Source organism: Linepithema humile, chromosome 7 (genome assembly GCF_040581485.1).
Source record: "Linepithema humile isolate Giens D197 chromosome 7, Lhum_UNIL_v1.0, whole genome shotgun sequence".
In the NCBI taxonomy this organism is placed as follows: Eukaryota; Metazoa; Arthropoda; class Insecta; order Hymenoptera; family Formicidae; genus Linepithema; species Linepithema humile.
The window spans coordinates 16,442,844-16,465,244 of record NC_090134.1 but is presented as its reverse complement, the minus strand read 5'-3'; the positions used below and the strand labels follow the sequence as shown (position 1 = coordinate 16,465,244).

The 22,401-nt window shown below is 36.8% G+C and overlaps 1 protein-coding gene across 1 annotated transcript in view; it reads right to left on the bottom strand.

Moving 5' to 3' along the window:
- Positions 1-18,188, bottom strand: part of Ten-m (teneurin transmembrane protein Ten-m) — a 554,800-nt gene extending 536,612 nt beyond the window's left edge. Inside the window, exon 1 of the mRNA XM_067359312.1 lies at positions 17,834-18,188. The gene's annotated coding sequence lies outside the window, so the exon portion shown is untranslated. The remainder of the gene's footprint in view (positions 1-17,833) is intronic.
- Between the last annotated feature and the right edge of the window lie 4,213 nt (positions 18,189-22,401).

The following is a 22,401-nucleotide window of genomic DNA, read 5'->3' as shown; positions in this document are numbered from 1 at the left end:
ACGTGTTTGACACTCTGCGCGACAGATTAAGACGGAAAAGCATGACATGGAAAACTGTGAGAAATAGTAAAGGTATTATTGAAAATAATAACGCGCCGATACGCCGATTTACCATTCGTATGAGTGCCGCCGTGCGAATAATAACGGTATAATAGGAAACACAAGGTCGCGCCGATTCCGACTTAAAGGAATGCGAGAAGTGGGGGGCAACAATGTTTACGCTGATACACGAACGTGCGCACGAGAGAGAGAGAAAGAGGATGTGCGCGCATACTAAGCGTAACGACGAAAACAACCCCAACGCTACGAGTCGGTTTCGAATAAATAAATGTTTGATAATTGCTCTGTTTCGAAACCGACTATCGGAAGAAAATTAACCCGTATACTTTATGCGAATTTACATCACGAATTTGACACGCTACGGTCCGCGAAACGAATACAAGTTAAACGTACTTTGTGCCGCGACACATCCATACATATAATTATAGTATAAAACGATATAAATTCAACGATTGATTCTACAATGTACACTCATAATATGTTCCTACACATCGCGTTTCACAGCTGAGATGAATGGACTGAAGGATATCGAGTACATTTTTGATTCTGGCAATGACTTGAAATGTTATCAATTTTGACAGCTTATAAATAGCTCGTGTTTCTACCGCTAGTATTGTTCCCATATTGTCATTTTTAAGCAGTAGAAAAGTTAAAAGTATATATTAATTTAATCCAAAAATATATTTTTTAACCAATCCAAAATTATTAATTTGCAGTTTGTAAAAGTTCATATAAATAGCCTCGGAAACATTTTTTTCTTTTTTTATAAGATAGAAGAAGAGAGCAGAGTTGAACAGAGTAGTTTCCAATTATGTCGTAGGACAAGAGAAAATGACCGAATTCGCTCGCCCTGGTTTTATTTCCGCGTGCTTTACACGTATTTCTACATTATTTCTTTTTCTTCTTCTCCTTTTAGTACACTTTGTTAGTGTGCCAGCAAATGAGTTCTTTTGACGATTTATTTTCGAAGCTTTTCTATTAAGTATTTACAGTTTTTATTTTGTTTTCTTTCAAGTAAATTTTTTTTCAATATTTGGATAATGTTTTGACCATATTCAATTTTCAATAACTTTTAATTTTATAATTAAACATATATATACCACATACATATGAGACATTATTGTCTCCACAAACTCATCTCTTTCTACTACACAAATATAGAAGCGCAGCAAATCATTTACTCGAAGAAGCCAGTCAATAAATAACGTTTTTGTAATAAACACGCAGCCACCTGGGACCTTTTGCTCCAAATAAACACGATCCACATCGAAATCCGGCCGGTACCGTCATGATGTTATCGTGATAATCGACGTTCGATAATATCCTCCAATAAATTTGCTCCGATAACGAAAGAGGATTTATATTATTGGAATATCGGACTATGAACACTCGTTACGACGAGCTCTACGGGGCCAATTTGTTCCGCTTTGACGTGGTTCATCTAAAAACGGACGCAAACGATAATATCGTGAATTCCTATTGTCTCCCCATTTTCCATTTTTGCGAGAAACGGAGTTTATTGCAATAATGTCTATTTCGACTAAATATATAGCGCACAATTATTTATTTTAAAAGTCGCAGAAAATTAATTGCAAAATGTTCTGGTCACATTTGCTATCACACTTGCTATCACACGCAACTATCATAGCAAATACAAAGCGTCAGCTGATACCATTTCTTTCGGCCGTAGGAATAATATATGTGACGCCTAATAAAAGATGTAACGCCAGCTTACACGATCCGCTAGTGTTGGTGGTAAAAGACGACTGGATAATAGTTTTTCCAGTAGTAAAAGCACCGATACGATGCGGCCTCCTTGCGGACATTCTGGTCACACAATGTCGACTCGAAGACTCTACGTGCGATAGTTTAACGACTACATCCGCGCGTATAAACTTTATGAACTGTCTTTATGATCGCGTAAATGTTTCATGAACATCCGGAGTTTTTACAGCTCGCGTGTTTCGTGCCTACCGTCGCCGATTTCTTTTTGCAAATTCAAAAATTACTCAAAATTAAAAAATAATTATTACAAGGAAACTTCATTAATCATATTGCATATACATATAAGACAGAAGAAACATGAAAATAATTCTGTATAAAATAAATATTATACATTAAAATTCACAAAACTAATTTGACTTTTTTTTAAATATACACAGTATTATCTGAATGTGTTAGGCTCACTAAATATGTGCACCCTAATTTTTGAACTATATTCTTCTGTCTTTATTATAAAACACATTTCAAGCACCTCTGTGAACTTAGCATCTCATTTTCGAAAAAATTAGTTCTTTTATTAAAGTATGCACTACGCAATAATAAAAATAAAAAAAGTAGAATTAATTGCTAGATAGAAAAATATTTGAAGCCGTATCTAAATATATAATAAAATTTCTAAATTTATTTCCAAATTCCATCGATTTCTGATGTAAAAATTTCATGTATTATTTATAGATACAAATTATTTAGAGACAAACGTGATAAAATTATGAACACACAATTAAAAATCCCGTATATGATTTTAAAAAACGCATTTAGAATATTCGTGACAAAATTTGATCAATTTTTTCTATTTGTGTGTAACTTTATAAAGTGGTTTATAAAGTGATTTATAAAATGAACAAAAAAAATTATGTATGAAGAAATATGATCAAATTGTGAATAATCAAATGCCGTGCAATTTAAAAAAATGCATTTAGAAATGCTCGTGACTAAATTTTATCCAATTTTTTGTTTATGTATGGCTTTTCTCTGCAAAAAGGTGGACTGGTCGACAAAAAATTATATATGGACAAATATGGTCAAATCGTAGTCCATTAAATTCTATATCAGTTTTATAAAAACTCGCATTTCGAGGTGCTAATTTCACAGAGGTCATTAATCTCATTTATCTTATTAAATTACTGTCAATTACAAATGTAACAAGCTCAACATTTTTAATTTGCAGGAAGTAAATAGCTTTTTTCCAAGTCTTTTTTTATTTCTGCAAAGTGGAAACGCCAACAAAACAGGGGTTTGGGGAAGCAGGCCCGGAGATCGTCCTATGTATCAACAACCCGCCGCCGGATAACCGGGCGTTCCCTTTCGCTTATCGGATAATTACGGGGATAGGTTCTTCTGGCTGTGGATTGGAATGAAAGCTGGGTTACTGTCGGAACGAGGCTTTGAACGAGGATGAGAGGGCGCGGAGCGACGGCGGAGGAGAAACGGGCGGTCGATGTAGGAGGTGGAAGAAGAAGTCGTTACAAAAAGTCAAGTCGGATCAGACCGAGGGTTGCACGATCGTGCAGGGGATGAAGGCGTTAGATTAGCGTGATCTCCAGTGATAACGTTCTGCCCCATCTCCTCTTCCTCTCGTTTCCCCCTCCCACCGTCTGCCACCCATTCGCTAACTTACCGCCGCCCTTCGCACGCTCCTCACCAAGCCGACATCATCTCGAGGGCGTCTGGCCGATTCCAACGGACAGCATCTTAGCACGTTGTTACCGCGCAATTACTGACCCCCTAACGAGAAGGGTCGCGGAGATGCAACTTTTGAAAATCTCCTATTAGAAATAACGGCCCCTCAGCGAGCGTACGTGTTCCGAGCACCTTGGCAAATTGGAATCTGCGCGCAAACGCATTCCAGGCGACCCTCGAAATGGATCGTCCACGAATCTCGGGTTCTGTCAAGGGAGCGCAGGCGATATTAATGCTCATCTGGGAAATTACGTATGTTTTCTCTTTGATAGCTACAACTTTCGGATAAAATTGAAACTGATCACGAAACACGTCCGTATAAAAATTTTTCAACTACATTTCTTGTTTTTTTTAAACGTAGATCGCAGATAAAACATAGATGTTATTATTAAAGAATATAATTATATTCTTAATACAACAATTTTTCTCTTTTCTAAAAAAATTGGACATTTTTTAATAAAGTTTTGGTAATCCGGTTACTCTTTTGACCGCATCAAAAACAAATTATCATATATTTCTGCTACGTATGCGATTATAACGCAAAGTTTCAAGCGATTGCAAAATCGTACCACTATAATTGTATTTAAAATAGTAATCGACAATACGAAAGTGGTTAATTAGATGAACATAAACGAACTTTATTACCGATCTTCGGTGGTAAAAGCATATAACAATTCTGAAGTCATTACGAGCGGCATTAACCTACCCACAATGAACGTTTTAATAGCATCATGACCGCTGTTTTGTCCGACGCTTCGCATTACTAGGAAGCACACTTGCGGTGAATGGGCTTGACCATGTTAAAGACAGTAGAGAAATACTGGTTGTTTTGTTATTACTAATTTGACGTTCTATTTTAATATATTTAAATTTATACGTTAATATATATTTATCTGTGACAAAACATTTATTTAATGTTAATGTTTTGACAAAAAAGGTATTATATCTTTTAATTATTAGATTTAATTATCAGGTGCGTAATGTCGACGATCAAAAGCGTAAATGTAAACTATTGTGCATTTCAAGAAATATAATTTTACGAAATTTTTCTCATAACATAGACTGTAAAATGCAACAATCGGTAATTTGATTCCATGACAATTGAGAGAAGCATAACAGGCCGGAAAGAGGATAGAAGAAAATTATTTAGTTCGTTAAATGTGTAATGTAGATAAAGCGTTTCTAAACGCAAGTATTTTTTAATCAACATTTCTTATTTTATAAAAATTCTAAAACACAAAATTTGATTGAAAATAAATTCAGTGGAATAAGATTTGTATGTCGCACGTTCGACAAGACAGACGAAAAACATCGAAATCCTACATCCGTCGTAATGCATGGAACAAAGCATTTACTTATTTATTTGGGTAAAGCACCGAGTGTTGCGAACGTACCGAAAGATGAACTAAGCTGCTTTACGCGCTGTAGTTCGGAGCAGACCCGAGGAAAAGAACTGGAAACGATCGGAAGTACCAAGTTCATTTATATCTATTGCGACGAGAGGCGAGGCAACTTTGGCTAAAGTACGTGTTCACGTAGGGGGGGGGGGGGGGGGAATAAGGGACGGCGAAAGAGAATGGTCGTGGGGGGCCACATGCAGTTACAACTTTGATTCTCTCTTCGTTCTCGTGCTCGAGGAAGGGACGACGCTTACGTGGACGGGCGAGAGACAAAAGTGATCGCGTTAGAGAAAGAACGAGAGAAGGAAAAAAAAAAGGAAGAGTATTAAGAAAAAGAAGAGGAGAAGAGGGGTCTAGCTGGAACGGATGTGAGTCTGAGCGAGTGTGAGAGAGAACGAAGGCGGGGGTGAGCGAGACGCCCCGCTCCTACATCCATTTGTCTCGTTATAGTTTACCGATACAACGGATGAAATGAGCCGAGTGGACTGGCCGTCGTCCACTCTCGAGAGTGTGCGATGACACTTTAAAACCACTTTAAAACTTCGGACCGGATTCGCACGTGTACGTGAAACGGAGAAAAGGTAGTGGGCGGTCCCGGCTTGCGACGGAAAGGCGAGAGACCGGTCTCTTTCGGTGTTGGGAATTTATTGGGAAATAATGGAGCGCGTTTTGCTCTCCTACAGGTCGTAGGCATCGCTTACACCCTTTCTCTTTCTTTCCTTCTCGCTCTCTGAAACGGAATTCGCTTCGGGATGTAAGAGGCCATACCCTCTTTTATACATCCTTTATACCGGACAACCCTTTGAAGTCTAAATTGACCGTCGGTCGGCAACCATTACTGAGATCTTCTCTCATCTTACTCGTGTTTTTCTTTCTCTCTCTCTCTTTTTTTTTTTTTTTTTTTTTGACCGCAAATTTTCAATTTATGGTTTAGCGCAAAAGTAATATATTATATTAGTATATCGATTCAATGTGTATAATGCTCTATACGATTTTCCCCGATAATATGCTATTGTGCGTCACAGTTTCAACTGCATTCTCGGGCCCTGTTGTCGAGGTCTATAGGTTACACATGTTTCATTACATTGAATTACATTGAGTGATCAAAGCAATTAGCGAAACGCGCGGCAACGCTGATTGAACATTCGCATCAATCAAATCACGAAACAAATTTAACGATTTCCCTTTCTGATTTTCATTCTTTGGCACTCTCTGTGTTGCGCGCAATGACAAACCTTCGAGATAAATCAATGTCGATAGATCAATGTCGAGGACAATACGATTTTTAGCGCGTCGACGTAATGAACAAATATAATATTGTACTTCGTTACATGACTACATATGTCGCCTATAGTAATAATGAAAGGCAGAAACAAAGTATAAGAGATAAAGCACCAACGATAATGGTGTAGGCATATTCTAAGAGATGCCGTTACGAGTACCGCGCGAGAAGAAACGCACGATAAATTGGCTCCTATCTGATAAAAAAATATTATAAGCAATGAAGTTCTTGATCAAAAACTAAAACTAGCTCCACTCAATGATTCCTAATGATATAAAAAGTCCCAAGTTTGAGAGATTAAACGTTTTAATTTGATCAAAAGTCATTTAAAATTGAAATATTAAAGAGCAATCTAGTAAATATATTAAATAATCAGAACAAAAATTTTACTTTGATAATTTCTTTGACTCGAAATCGAGATTTTACAAATATAAAAATTATTTTCTTTGGAGTCCATAAATTTCTCGCTTTAAATTTGAATATATCTCACTAAAACACCGAAGGATCACGTTGATGACAGAAACGTAAGCCAAAATAAATACATAAAAACGCGCATACGCAACAATTTTACGTTAAATATCATATATTCTGACGTTATTTAAACTACAACAAGGAAAAATAAAAAAATGTTTAACAATTTATCTAATTAAGAAAGTATATACCAAATCTCTTAAACATAATAAATTTACTACAAAAAATAAAATGTAAAATTCCACTAATTGGCAAGATTTTAAATATGTAAAAAAGTCTATCTAGTTATAATTATTAGTTGGTATTTCATGTAGCAGTACAACTACTGCAATTATTGTACATAATATAACAAATATAAATATAAAATGCAAATTGTCATTCTGTTACAACGAAAAATGTAAGCTTTAAATTGTTTCCCTTCCAAGATTGACGTAAGCAAAAAGAAGAGATGCATTATTTCCGAACCGCGGATAAGTGTTCTGGGATACGTATGTAAGCGTTCGTACCCTTTCGTTCCTCGAGGGTACCGTCACCCGAAACAATGGGCCTATATATCGTGCGGCACATGCGTGCGAAATCGTATTAATTTATCGTGGAGCAATTACAAGGAGCCATATATTAGCCAGTCGGGCACGAACGCAAGCCTGGTGGAACTACGAAAGGACGAAAGTAGACAGAGAGAGACAGAGAGAGGAGGGGAGAGCGAGAAAGAGAAAAGCCGGTGGAAACAAGAAGAGACAATCGGAATGAAGGAACGTAAATAAAGCAATGCGCGTTAGAAAAAGAAAACGAAGCGACGAGAAAAAGCAAGAAGAGAAACCCGCGAGAGAGATACGAACACTTCGCGCGATGTCACGGATTTATGCCGCGCGATTTTGTAAAGTTTATTTTATGAAGAACTGGGTCATTTGCACCATAACAATGTTGCGCTTCCACGCAATCTTTTTTAATAGCGAAACGCACACAGATCGCAATAGTTTGGTATTGTTGTTCGATACCGTGTTGTACACCGTGTAACAGGTATAACGTGGACAAGCAGTGTAAATTCTCTCGCGCTTCATCATCGCACTATATCGCCCATATGCTACGATACCCAGAAAAAAAAATGAATACATATTTGGCAATTTCCAGCTTGCGGGCTATGCAGTACGAAGCTGAAAATAGCGGTGGGATAGAGAGCAAATATTTTGCTTGCGGGGCGTGAATTTCGTTTTATAGTGGAGGCGGTGAGAAGCGAGTTTTTTGCAGTCATATACGGGGCCCGCGTCACGGGTACATGCACGTATGCCTACGAGTTTGCTTTTATTAAAAAAACTGAAGTCGAGGGGCGTGCGCGTCTCTATCATTCAAATAGACTTTAACGAATAGTCCGGCCGTCGGTTTTTAATCCGACTAGTCCGACTAAGAGGAGAGAACAAAAAGAATTCGGCGGACATCGATGGCACGTGAAACGCGCGAACGAGGAAAAAAATCACTGGCTTATACCAACGTGTTCGCGCACAATCAAAGGATTACCATTGTAAGCTTCCGATCGTTTTCACGAGATAAAAGTTTCCCCTGAAGAATGTAATTAGCTATGCAACTGGACAACAAAATTTGGTGTTTTTACAAACCAACGATGGAATAAATTTTTTCCCGGCACAAAATTGATGCGGAAGCTCTTTAATTTTTTCCATATAAACTTATTTTAAACGTTAGAATTATTTTATTACAGAAGCGATAAGAGAAGACATTTTCCGTGTTTACAGAGAAGTAAATAAGAATTTGCAAGTAGAAAAGCAGCTTTCCGACTTGAAACGTGTACCAACAGATTGAAAGTCTTTATTGCAGTATACGATATTACGTGCGATTTTCCGTACGGCACGAAACACAGTTTACGTCATTCCGAGAAATTCCGAAATAACGTAAGACGACCGGCCGAGCCCGTATCGGGGTCAATACGGGACCGTAGTCGCGTAAGATCCAAGCATGTGAATACGCGGAGATACAGTTCTAGCTCCCGAGAGATTGTAACGGAATGGAATTGGACTCCGGATGCAATCTGCTCGCGAAAAAGGGAATAGCGCGTAAGCACGCGTTACAACCACGAAGAGATGCAAAGCCGTTTGTGATACCGTCAAGCAACTTGTATTGTTGTTAAAATTGAAAGTTTCGACACAATGACCACATTGTAGTCAAATTCTAAGCCGATACCTCGCGAACTTTTATAATCGGACATGACATCTCCGAATCATTAATCTTTTTTATAAATATCAAGAATCTCTCAATGCTGCTGATCGTGATTCGAAATGCGGCGCTGAGAGATGCGGTTTACGAGAACAATAAGATTCACCGTAATTTATAGCCCGCTATATAGATGTCCGCCCACGGTCAGCCGAAATACTTGTGCACGGTACATAAAATATATTTAAATCCCGAGAGATCTTTTTCACGCGCGCGCGCGATCTGATGGCTTGTTATAAATAATATCTTCAATTATGCGTTACCATTAATTTAGAACAGTCTTGTGAGTGCCTCGTGTAATCTGAAGAAAAAAGTCAGCAAAAAGATACAAAAGTTTGCCGTATCGCATGAAATAATGTAAAATAACAAAAAGACGATAATCAAACATCGATGGAACAAAATAGCAGCGTCACGTGGAAAGTTATGAACGGCGGAAGATTAAAGATCAACGACGTGGAATGGATTCCCTAAATCCTAGCAAATTCGTTACCACATATTCTTACTTTATTCATAATTTAAAGGCGATTGAACGTCTATATTATTCGTTCGATAGATTTATTGAGATTTTCTTTCTGACATATGTATGATTTTCTGTCATTTTATTTTAGAACAAATATGAATAAAAATAAAACTGAAAAAAGAAGGGAATGTCCGATTTATGTTTTGATAAATGGATGATAAAAAACAATATACAAATGTATATTGTTAATAGTGTCTGTACATTAAAAAAATATTGACATTCAATAAAACTTTAAAATAAAAGCACAATATATTTATTACTTATGTATCTTATTGCTTATTGAACCTAAAAATATATAATTAATTGTCCCTAATAATCGACGATGCGTGCCTATCATTACAAAAATATGTTAAATTAACCGTGACATACCATAATTCCAACGATGTTACAAGGAAGTTTATATCAATGAAGGGGGAAATGGTAGCGAAGATAATAAACAAGATGTGTGAAAATGGGTATCATTACGCGCGAGAGGGAGAAAATGAGAGGGTGCGTGAGCAACGGCAATTACCAACGTACGCATAGTTTAATGGCGGATTTTAACAAAAATTATCGGGTAGATAATTTCGTGCAACCGGCCAGGTTAGCATTAATTATTCTGGTACCCGCGCCGAGCATCGTTGAGCTAGTAAATTGAAGGCATAAATTAAAAAATAACAGTTTAGTTGTACGCACCATATGTGACGTGCGTGGACGTAACGTATGGCCGACGGCTTTATTACCACATTATACATTCGGATTTAAACGCGCGAAGGCATCGGCGTAAATTCTCAAATGACAAATCATCCTATCAACGATGATCAAAAATATTGGCAACCCCCATATAATTTCATGTGAACTGCGTGCAAATATGACTATCATTCTTTTATAATTAAGAATAAATTTACTTTGATTTTTCAGATTATATAAATTACTCTCGCGTTATATGAATTATTCTAATCATTGCTAAAATATTGATAGCATTTTACTTCAATATATGTATATGCAGTTTCACTATATATTATCTGAATCATATACTGCTCTTAAACTTTTATATTTTTGTAATAATTAATTTAATATAAAATCTATAGAATATTAAGAAATAAAAATATCGCCTTTTTAAAAAAAGAGTAAATTACTAGAAAGGATATGTAAAACAGTAGCCACAAAAAGAGAGAAGAAATTCTCCAAAGTATCATTTGGAGAAGTCACAGTCGCATTTGCACTTGCTTTTCTCCAGCATTGCGCTCGGTCCGCGGAAGTACATTACCGAATTTTGCTTATCATCGCGACAAGTATGCACAGAAGCCAAATATCGTCAGGAACGATTTCGTGAATTGGAGGGTGTATTATACGATCGTAGTGGCACGATAAAAGTAACGGATACGGTAATTTAGTTCATTAATGAACTTCCAGTTGGCAAGCTCCCGCTCTCGCTCTTGAGAGGCTGGAGCTAACTAGGAAGATACATTATCCCTGGAAATTGGAATACCGCGAACTCCACGAACATCGCGCTGATTCTATACTGCAAGAGAGATAAAGAGACGATGAGATAAACTTGCACGCGAAGGAGATGAGACTGTCACGTGACCCGGTACAGTTACAGAAAGATAACAAAGAAGCGAAAGAGGAAGAAAGAACTTCATAGAATGCAATAAGAAACTTTCGCACTTGTAACAAAATTATCAATAATACTTCTGTGAAATTAAAACATAAAAAATCGGAAAATTTAAATTTTCTAAAATTTAGAGTATTTATTTAACCAAAGAGATACGAGTCAACGCAAGAATGACAGAAAAGCTTTCGTTAGAAGGGGAAGACGTTGAGCAGGTGGATTTGTTCTGCTACCTCGGCAGCTGCATAACGCAAGACGGTACAGTCATGTTAGAGCCAGATCAACAAAGCAAACGGCGCCTTTACATAATTAACCTAATATGGAGATCTAGACAGTTTAGCAAGAGCACCGTACTTAATATTTAACACCAATATTAAATTAATGCTCTTATATGAATGCGAAACCTGGAAAGTTACCAATGAGTTGACCAACAAACTACAGACCATCTTAAATAAATGCTTGAAGAACATATTGGGAATATAATGGCCAAATGTATTACTCAACACCGAACTCTGAGAAAATAGTTAACTAGAGACCAATAGAGGAGCAAATCAAGAAACGGAAATAGAACTGGATAGAACATATCCTGAGACAAAACGAAAGAAATATTGCAAGACAGGCTTTAGAATGTAATCCACAAGGCCGAAGGAGACGAGGCAGACCTAGAATGACATGGAAGAGATCGGTGGACAGAGAGCTAGAAGCCGTAAATAAGACCTGGCGAGAAGCAAAAGTAATGGCAAAGAACAGAGTGCGGTGGAAACTGTTCGTAGATGCTCTATGTTCCACGAGGAATTAAAGAATTTATTATTATTATTTGTCGCTGAGAAATAATCCGTAAATAGATAGATACAGAAAAGAAATAATCCAAATATATAATGTGAACGGAATTAGTGTGAATATAATAGTTTCAAAAAATGTACAAGATATAGTCGCACGAATCCGGGATTCATATTCTCGCATCGGCGATCCCGTGGCGACACTCCGGTGAATCTGATAAACTCGCCTAATTTGAATATCCGGCTGCATTATCAAAATGCGATATCGGTCGCGGCCACGTAGGCGAGTACGCGCATCGAAACATGCTTTTAATGCATATAGATTAGATCAATTTATAATATAAGCCGGTTTTACAGTGTCCTCTTACTCTCCACCGGTCGCCGCGCGATGTGCCCAAAACCGCCGCCACTGTGTGGCCTCACGCGTTAAATTTCTATTTATATTTCGCGTTTATTGCTATAATGCCGCGGTATTATCGATATTTATTGGTCGCGCTGGTCGAACACACGTGCTTACAATATTCGCGTGAGGATATCAATAATTTCTCGATGAGTGTGCATAGTGAGCGCACACGTGGTTTACTGATAACTGATAAAATGTTAAAAGCATTCTTTCTACATTATAATGAAATGTAAAAATGTTGTATAAAACATACACCTAGAAACAAATGTATTTATATTTCTGCTATCCTTCAGTCTCGATTGAGAACATGTTTAAAAGAAGATTGCTGGATCATCTAAAAACCGATAAATGTCATTTTTAGGTGATGCAAATCAGAATCGGAATCATATTCAGCTGTTTTATTGAAACTATTTTAAACGTCATGCACACATATTCATGCGGAATGGAATTCGCGTTCGCTTCGGATCTATCCTCGTTCGCGAGAATTCGAACATCAACAGTCAGCGGAACGAAAAAGAAAAAGGAAAGCGGCGAAACGTGTATAATATCCACCAGAGGGGGCCGATATTCGCGTAAATGATTCACCGGCCGCGAATTCATTCGCTATGTAGCAGTTCGGCGAGAGCGAGATGGAATCAGGTAGCTAGAAAGGCGGAAGAGGTCGCGAAAGGGAATGAAAAGGATGAAAAGGAACAGTAAAGAGGAGAAGAGATGAGGGAAAGAGAGATACAGTGAGGAATTGCCGGGAAGCTCGTTCCGAGGGCAAAAGCTAACGCGAGTTACGGCACGGCGAAAAGTTCGGTGTCGAGGCTGCGGCTAAAGCGATTCATGCGACGTACCGTCAAGGAATTCGCGATTTCTTGCCCGTATACGAGGCGCGCCCGGAGGCGCCACAAGGGAGGAGGTTCAGCCCGGCGGGATATCGCATTAAGATAAATACGTAAGCACGCGGCCGTGTGTGCCGACGTTGTGAAATGTGTAATCGTCAAAAGAAAAGTCGGCACTCGCTCCCTCGCGGAATGTTATCAAAGGCTTAGACGCTCGTACCCAAGCATTTCCTCAAGTTTCCTAACGAATTTTGCAATCGAGCTCTTACCGTCTTAACAATTCTAAAAATGGACAATACGAGCTGCGCAATTTTTTTATCTTTATTTGTCGACTTGGCGTATGTAGCCCCGAATATTTTTAAACGCGAAATATGCGAATATATATTTTATATTATACATATTTCATAGACTATGTGGCTTCGCATTATAGTATGATTTGCTTCGGGCATTTTGGTCCTGAAATTTTTCATGCGAAAGTTGCATGTTAGGAAAAAATATCAGTCAAAATTTTAAATATTTATTTAGAAATATTCAGAATTTAAATTCAAATGCTTGATTTGAATCATTATTTGTGTTTTATCAAAATATATTTGTAACAGAATATTATTTGATAATTTATAAAACATTAAAAGAGTTTTCTCCAAAAGAACTTTTACTGTTGCCGTTAAACTAATACACCGACAGAAAAAAAGCCCAAAATGCTTGCACAAGAAAAAAATTGAAGTAGACAGGCAACACATTTCGAAAAATTAATATAAAATAATCTCGATTAATGTATGCAAGAATGAAATTTTTTTATTAAATATATGAACATACACGTATTTGTTTATTAACTATGAAATGCGAATTGCACGGCTCTGTGGTAGAGTTCCAGTAGATCTAATTTACTCAGTTAAGTGACTGCACGCAATACATAAATAAATTGTGGCGGAAACAAAAAGATTAATGTAAATGGATCGATTTCAAATTTAATATCTCCGAGTAATGCCGGGAAAAATAGAAATATAAATGACATATCGTTTTTCAAAACGGATGAAAGTGTTAAAAACAGATGATTGATACGCGATAATAAATACAATAAATAACACAGGCAAATATACGGTGACATAAAAATGAATAAAATTACGAGTGCACATAACAATGTATTCAGATACAAAAAATGTAATAATTTAAATCACGTTTATAACGAAAAAGAAATTATTTGCCCATTCGTTATTTTACATGCAATTATTTACTACAGTTTAACAATTATTGAGTTTTTTCAAACATCACATTGACATTTCTCCCGATGCTTTCCATCTGAATATAGACTTTTGTTAATATAAGAAAAGGATTTGATGCACATTGCAACGTGCGTAATACGTATTATTGATGCTTCGACGGTGTGCGGACTATTTGAAATGCGTGGAATTTAGCAGAGACGGCAAACGAAGAGGGAAAATCGCGCGAGTGCATCCTCGTATCCGTAGAAGAAAACGAGGTAGTAGTGGATAATCTCGATGCGCTCGTTCTCATACATATTTATCCGCGACGTGTGTACACGGTGAATGCACCGACGATGCATATGCATGGTGCAACGACGGAACCGCGCGCATTCGAGGTGCGTGGTTGTGGCCCCTCACAAAAGAGCTTCGGGAACGCTCGAACCTGGTGAAGTCTGGGTGGCCTCTTTTTTTATCGTTGGCCAATTTCACGGTTGGAATGTAAGGAAACTACAAGAGAGGTGGAGACGACGAGAGAAAAGCGGGAACAGCAGGGGTGCGGGTGAATCGACTGCAATATTAATGATCGTTTTAAAAAGTTATTAACGGCAGAATTACCCTCGACGAATTACGTCCGGAAATCCCACGACATGGATCAATGAAAATAAAACAAGCGCGCAGTAGACTGGCACCGTGCTATTTTACGCAGTACCATTTGCGTTCGACATGTTAATTACCGGCACGCCCTTATTAGTCCTCTCGAAACCAACATTTTGTCTTTCTCGCTTTGCCAAACTTTATTTTGCGACTATTTTTCACACAAATAAATGAAATGGTGGAAGGCTTAAAAAACAATTTTTATCAATGCTTAAAAAAATTTTGTGCCAAAATTATTTAAAGTTAAATAATTTTTTAATTACTGATTTCCTTATTTTCATAATAAATAATATTTACAATTATCAAGTGTTGGAAATTCCTTTGAATTTCGACAAAAATTATTTTTTTAAGAGTAACAATCGTTTCCGCGTCATTCTTAATTACTTTTTCAAGAATTATAAAAATTATTATAAAAATAATTCGATCAATTAACATTTATTCAATTCAAAATACTTTGGATATCAAAGAAATTTTTTTGAATGTTAATAAAAATGACTTAAGAGTTCCAACGATTTTAATTTCTTTGAGCCATTGACTACATGTAATATATAAATATATTGTAACGGAAATAAAAAAATTAATATAAATAGATCAATGTAGAAGAAGAAGAAAAAAACCACAGATATCGAAATAGAAAATAGAAAAATTACAATATGTAACAAATACAAATATCTCGGAGTAATCTTTAATACAACAAGAACAGATGACGAAGAAATAAGATTCCATAAACTAAACAAATTATTAAAGCACTAAATGAAATATGGAACAGCTACATTGGAAAAACACTCAAATTGAGAATATATAATATCGTGAAAAATACCTTTATATACGGATCAAAAACATGGAGACTCAAAAAACATCTCAGAAAAAAATTGGAGACAACCGAGATGAATGTTATAGGTCAGCGAGGATTTCCAGATTAGAAAGAATACCCAATAAAATAATAAAAGACCAAATGGGAATAAAAAAATCAATACAAGACGAAAAACAGCTGATTTGGTTCGGACACAAACGAAGGTCTGAGGAAAGACTACCGAAGAAAGCTCTTCAATGGATACGAAAATAGAAGAAGAGAAAGATAAAAAGAATCATAGGCATAAAAGACATTCGAAAATCAATCAGTGAAAGGCAAATAAATGAAGATGCATAGAGAGACCGAAAACAATGGAAAGCATCGGACGTGATGCAACAGCCAAGGAAAAAAGTTCAATAAATGCTTTGTACCTTGAAATTCTTATATATAAACATAATATTTTACGAATATTTTAGCTCCCGATAATAAGAATATCTCAAATCAAATAATTCTTTAATTATTGCTTTCATCTATCACAATAATCTTTGTAACTACACAAAATTACAAGATATTGACTGATTCCGGCAGAGATCGAGAAAAAGAGTTAGCAAGAGAATTCTGAAGCTGCGCGTATAAGAAGATATCAAAAGAGAATACTCTTTCAATCTAATCGGCTCTTATTTCACACAGCGCAGACTCATATTTCACAGTCGCGGGATATAAAGCCAATTCAATCTCTGTAAAATTACCTACGCGGCGTTCCGCAACCAAGAAGAGACTTTGTAAACGAGTTTTTAAGGCGATAATCCCGGGTGATTCATTCGTTCCCAAACAATGTTACGATATATCACGACTTCCGTGTATACAGCTTATTTTATTAAGCGATAAAGCTGGATTCATCAATGTCGCAATATTGCAAAACAATAAAAATACAAAAATTTGTGATAATATTTAATAATGCACAATACATTTTTAGCACAATACTTTAAAATAAAAATTGTATCGTTTAATTACTTATTTTACGTAACTTTATATTGTAGAATTCTTTAAAAAAAAAAGAAAAGAAAAAAGAGAAACGTATAGTCGGAAATCGTGCTTTTGTCGCTGTTACATCGAGTGGATGGCTTTTATATTTTCGCCAGTGGAAACAATATTCTTGTTTTCTGATTAATTAAACATCACGCTTGTCAAATTTAATTCTGTTTTTAAACTAATATTTTAAGAAATATATGCATTATTCAATTATAATCGAAATTTCAAGCAGCTGTATACATTATGTAACATTTTCCGTTTCCGTTTATATAAATACACATTCCTATATTTTAAAAGTGTACTTCGCTACCGGGAATTATAGAGCGAACGAACAAATTCCCCATCATAATTTATGATCCTATCCGGCTCATCGGATAATCCACCGTGCCGGTCGCTTGTCGGCATAACCCCTCGATTCCCCTTGTAAAAGCTTATACGCGAATCGAGCATGCGCCTATCGCCAAGAACAATGCAATTCACGCTTCGTATATACATACAGTTAATGAAAAATATATACATACTTTTAAAAGGGATAAAAAGATGCAAGATGCCGCAATCTATCAATTAACCAAAAAACCGTAAGAGAAGCGTAAACGAGATGAATATCTTGGCTCAGATTTTTCAGACAAGAAAAACAACGAAGACAACAACGGAAATCAAGATGATATTTTCCTTCCGAAGCAGACGAAAATACGGAGAAAGCTGAAGAGTCCGCGCAGGAAAGGCGAGTCGATCAAACAGACGAACGTCGAATGCAAAAAAAAAGAACGATATATAAACTAAAAAGAACAATATATAGATTAAAACAAAACAAACGAGCGTGAAATGACGCAATTCACAAAAAGCTAAAAGAATACGGAATGCGCAGATCCATGCGTATATATAGAGTATAAAATTTTAATAATCGCTATATATGTATGTAGATAATTTGCTGTCGAACGGACATAGCGCAGTTATTAAATGCAGATTTTGGAAAAATCGCGAGAAAATTTATTGGACGGCCGTAAAGCGAATTTTTCGATAGTTGCCACGAATTATTATCTTAAATGAAAAAATAGCGATATTGTAGCTTACAGACGCCAATTGGGACAATGACAAACGAACTAGAATAAATGATAAATGACTCACCAGTCGATGTATCGCCACTGCATACGCCGCTCTTCCTCCTTTCTACATCTGGTTGTTAATCGCGATCATGCGGACCGATGCGCCGAGACAGTCATGTCATCTTGTCATCACTTCTCGTCATCTTGTCATTTAATTTGACACTCCCGACACTCCCGACACTCGTTCGCGTAATTTTACTTTCGGCGGATAAAAAGACGCGAGAAACACGGAGCGAACGTAATTCGGATTCGGACTAGCGTTAATATGATGTGCGACTGAGCCAGTGCAACGAAAAATTCAGTGAGCTGGGGCTCAGTAGAACATTTACACAGTAAGCGAGTCACTAAGAGTTTCCAGAGGAAAGCCGGGCGCAAAAAAACTGCAACTTAAACGATAGTTCATTAATTTACTCACGCTCCGTAAAATTCTGTTGTACAAGACGGATTCCGACAGCTAGGTTAGGTTAGGTTAGGTTATCTTGACGCCGCTTACGAACATCAAAGATTCACGGACATGAATATTTTAGTATAACAAGTTACATTGATTACGATAATCTCTCGATTTTGCCGACGGTGCATCGCGACGCGCTCTTCGAATAAACAGATAACGCAAGTATAACAAAAAAATCTATCAGAAAATAGTTTCACGGCAATCCGACGCGAAACATGATTCCGATTTCGAACGCCGAAAACATGCTAGACGCAATCACGTAGGCATATTAACGCCTAGAAACAATTGCCCATTGATATATTCGACACTCTCACTCGACATACTGAATCGCGTATGAAATTCACACGAAATAAATAAAGAAATACATGAGAATGCGAAACGATCGCGATTTGACCTTGACGACATAGACACCTGACGTAAAATTACTTGTACTAATAGTATGACGTCATTGCGTGAATACCGCGACATATCGTGTGATATTCGTCTCGATAAATCTATCATGGCGATCCGTCGCTTTCGTCACCAGACGGTGGATGGTCATTATCGTCGCGATGATACACACCACATGTGAATCGACAAAGATTCCTTGATGCTTTTGATGATGATCTCGGTCGTATATAGCATGCGGAACGCTCGTCGAACGAGCAAATAGCACGAAAGTCGCATGAAAAGCGGAGCAAAAAATAACGTTCTGCGGCAATCCGACGCGAAAACGACTCCGATTTTGAACGCCGAGAAACATGCTATACAATCGCGTGGATATGTTAATGAGTCGCGAAACAATCGCCTTTCACTATACTTGATACTCTCAATACTAATTTGTACACTAATTCGTCCGTAATATGCGAAGACGAAGATTGTGCTTGCGCGCGACTTACCTCTGAGAATGCTCAACGCGATGTAATGGCGCTCAATGGCGATTGCGGTAGATCATGGTAGCTCGTGACGTCACACGCACCAATTTCACGCTACTACGCGGAGAAAAAATAACCCCTATAACAAAATAATTTTTAATACTTGATACTCTCAATACTAATTTGTATACTAATTCATCCGTAATAACATAAATATCGCGAAGACAAAGATTGTGCTTGCGCGCGACTTACCTCTGAATGCTCGACGCGATGTAATGACGATTGCGGTAGATTATGGTAGGTCGTGACGTCACACGCACCAATTTCACGCCACTACGCGGTGAAAAAATAATCCCTGTAACAAAATAATTTTTAATGTAATTATGTTTTATTAACACATTGAGACGAATGTATATTACATAAAAAACTTGAAATAATCCAATTTAGGCTATGAAATAATTATTCTTGATGATTTTCACGAATTATTGCGTGAAAAATGCGCGGCGTATGAATTTCGGCTAGAATTAATTGTTTGAATAAGCCGCTTAATATGTTCATTGCTGGTAACATAAACAATTTTCAAATATTGCTATTTAATTTGCAAATAAATAAATAATATTAAATTAATATAGACATAAAGACAATTATTGCAAACAGCTTTGGACTTTTGATTGATTTAAACTTTTGATATTTTTAAACAAATAAATATGTTAAATTAATTAATATACATATAAAGGTTAGAGTAATACGTATAAAGGTTATATTTTTTTCAATCGCGTACGAAAAATTCTTAAACAAATAGATATAATAAGAAAATAATTCACTCGTACAATAATATAATTCTGTGAGAATAAGACGGCTTATAGCAGAACAGCTGACACAGGCGCGCGCCGCGAGAAAACAAGAGAGAGAGGGAAAGAGAGAGAGCTCTGGTATTCAAAACATTCGTACCTATTCACTCGATGCTCAACTAAAGTAAACAAACACACTTTGGCGATTTCCTACGAAAACTATAAGCCTTAATATCGTGTATTTTTCGGGACGCAGCTGTACTTTAAATAGTCTATATTTTCCTATTTATAACTGAAATATATATACACATATATAGACTTTTGTATTTTTAATATAATATACTTGCCCTGTTTTTATGTAAGACTTAAATAATTTCGAAGACACATCCTCTCTCTCTCTCTCTCTCTCTGTTTTAATGCCTTATTATCCAATGGAATACTTTGTATAAAAATAATAGATAATATAAAAATATTAAAAATATAAAATATGTACGGATAATTTACATTGATTATGAAAAGAATGGCATGCATATAGACGTAAAAAATATTACAAATAGTTTAATCTTCCAAATTTTAAGTATTAAATAAATTTTTAGCCTTCCACTTAATTTTTTATTACTGTTGCTGTTGCTACTCACTTTTTGCATAACAAAATTGTCAGACTTATTAATTAAGCGGTTTTTCTCTTGTGTTTTAACACGATTATGTAATCGGACAAATACGGAACAATGACAGAACAGCGTAAGAAGGAAAGGAAAAAGAAAAGGAAAAGAAATCAGAAGAAGAAATACGAAAGTTCGACTATAATTGTGAACGACCGCAACTTCGCAAAGATCGCCGCGCATAGAATATCGGGGTAAACTTAAGTTAAGAAGAAAGCGTGAGTAGGAACAAGATATAAAATACGATGATGTTTGCCATTTGAAACCACGGTGGAGAAAAGCGCTTTTAAGAGGCACTTACTGTTTTAACTTTTACGCGCTCGTTAAACCAATGGTCGAGCTTGAACCGGGCCGGCAGCATGCCGCCCAATGTGTACGCCTCCGTCTTACGCATTTAGTTACAGCTTGTTACGACGAGGAATATCCTCGTTTACATGGCAGTGCTGCGAGACGCGAAATGGAGCCGAGGACTTACAGAGGCGTCCATGAGGCAGCGCAAGCTGGCTCGTGGAAATAAAATCGTAGCCTTTGCCGCGCGAGAGCACGAGCGCGCCAAGTGATTTTTGCCGGGATTTCGACGTTATCGAGGCGAGGAGACTTTCTCATTTGCGTTTCAAATTCTAACGACGCTATCGACCTAACTTGAGAACACTTCGCACGGAACGTTATCGTTACTTCCGACAGGATTAATAAAGAAAGGCGTCCCATTTTGTACCGCGATTTCATGAAAAATCCGCGCTGCGCACGGAGTCTGTTATTAGACGGTGTAATAGTATTTGATGCAGTTAAAATATCTACGAAAAAACAGTCAAATGCGGTAACGAATCAATGCGTAAACGATTTCAAAGTGAAGTCAGTTTTTCTTTCTTGCTGACGACTTTTTAAAAAAGAATCTGAATCTATATACTTATACACCACACTTATAAAATGTAGTCGATTCGTTCGTAATTTGTATTTTTTAGAGTAATGTTTAATATTGTTAATTGATCCCTAACAATTCAAAACAGTTCATTAAAACTGGAAAAAATTAATGAAATATTTTATCTCATCGCGGTGTTATGTACATGATTTCTTGTTGAAATTGCAATATGTAGGATAAGTTAAAAGATAACTCAGCACCAGAATGAAGGAACATAGGGCGGATATCATTAAGAGGAGCAGTTCTCCATTGATGATCTCTTAAATAGAATCCTGATTTTGGGGAAGATTTTGAGAGAATTTACGAATTTTAAACGAGGAATCTTCTTATAACAAAAGAATCATTTTCGAAATGGTCTTTAGAAACTTTCAACAATCAAGTGGCTGCTGAAAACACTTTTAAGGAATTCGTCGATTCCAGAACGCCAGAATTCTATCGATTTAGAATAAATAAACTTATTTCTCATTGGAGAAAATGTGTAGAATCTAATGGTTTTTATTTGAGAAATTTTATTAGAAGCTGAGATATTTTCAATTAAAGATAACGGTTGAAAACCGCAATTATTTCCGGCCAATCTAATAGTTGAGAATAGAAAGAATATTTTAAAAAACGAATGTTATAATTGAACGTTACCTTATCTTTAAAGGCGCGCTCATTTTTCAGTCTTCGCTACAGCTTCGCTATATTTATTTTTTCCAGGTGCAGATTTCTCGCCTCATCTTCCAGATTGAACCTCGTCGTCGGTCCGTCGCGATGACAAAGTTGCGAAGGTAAGTTGCACGGCGCGAATAAAGTGTCGGTTTTTCCAAAGAACAGAATTAGGAGGCACTCGGCTGGCAGCGGGCCAGGCAACCAAGTTTCCGATATGCAATTCCGCTTTATTTCCGGATCGTTTGGCGCGCTCGCGCATTCG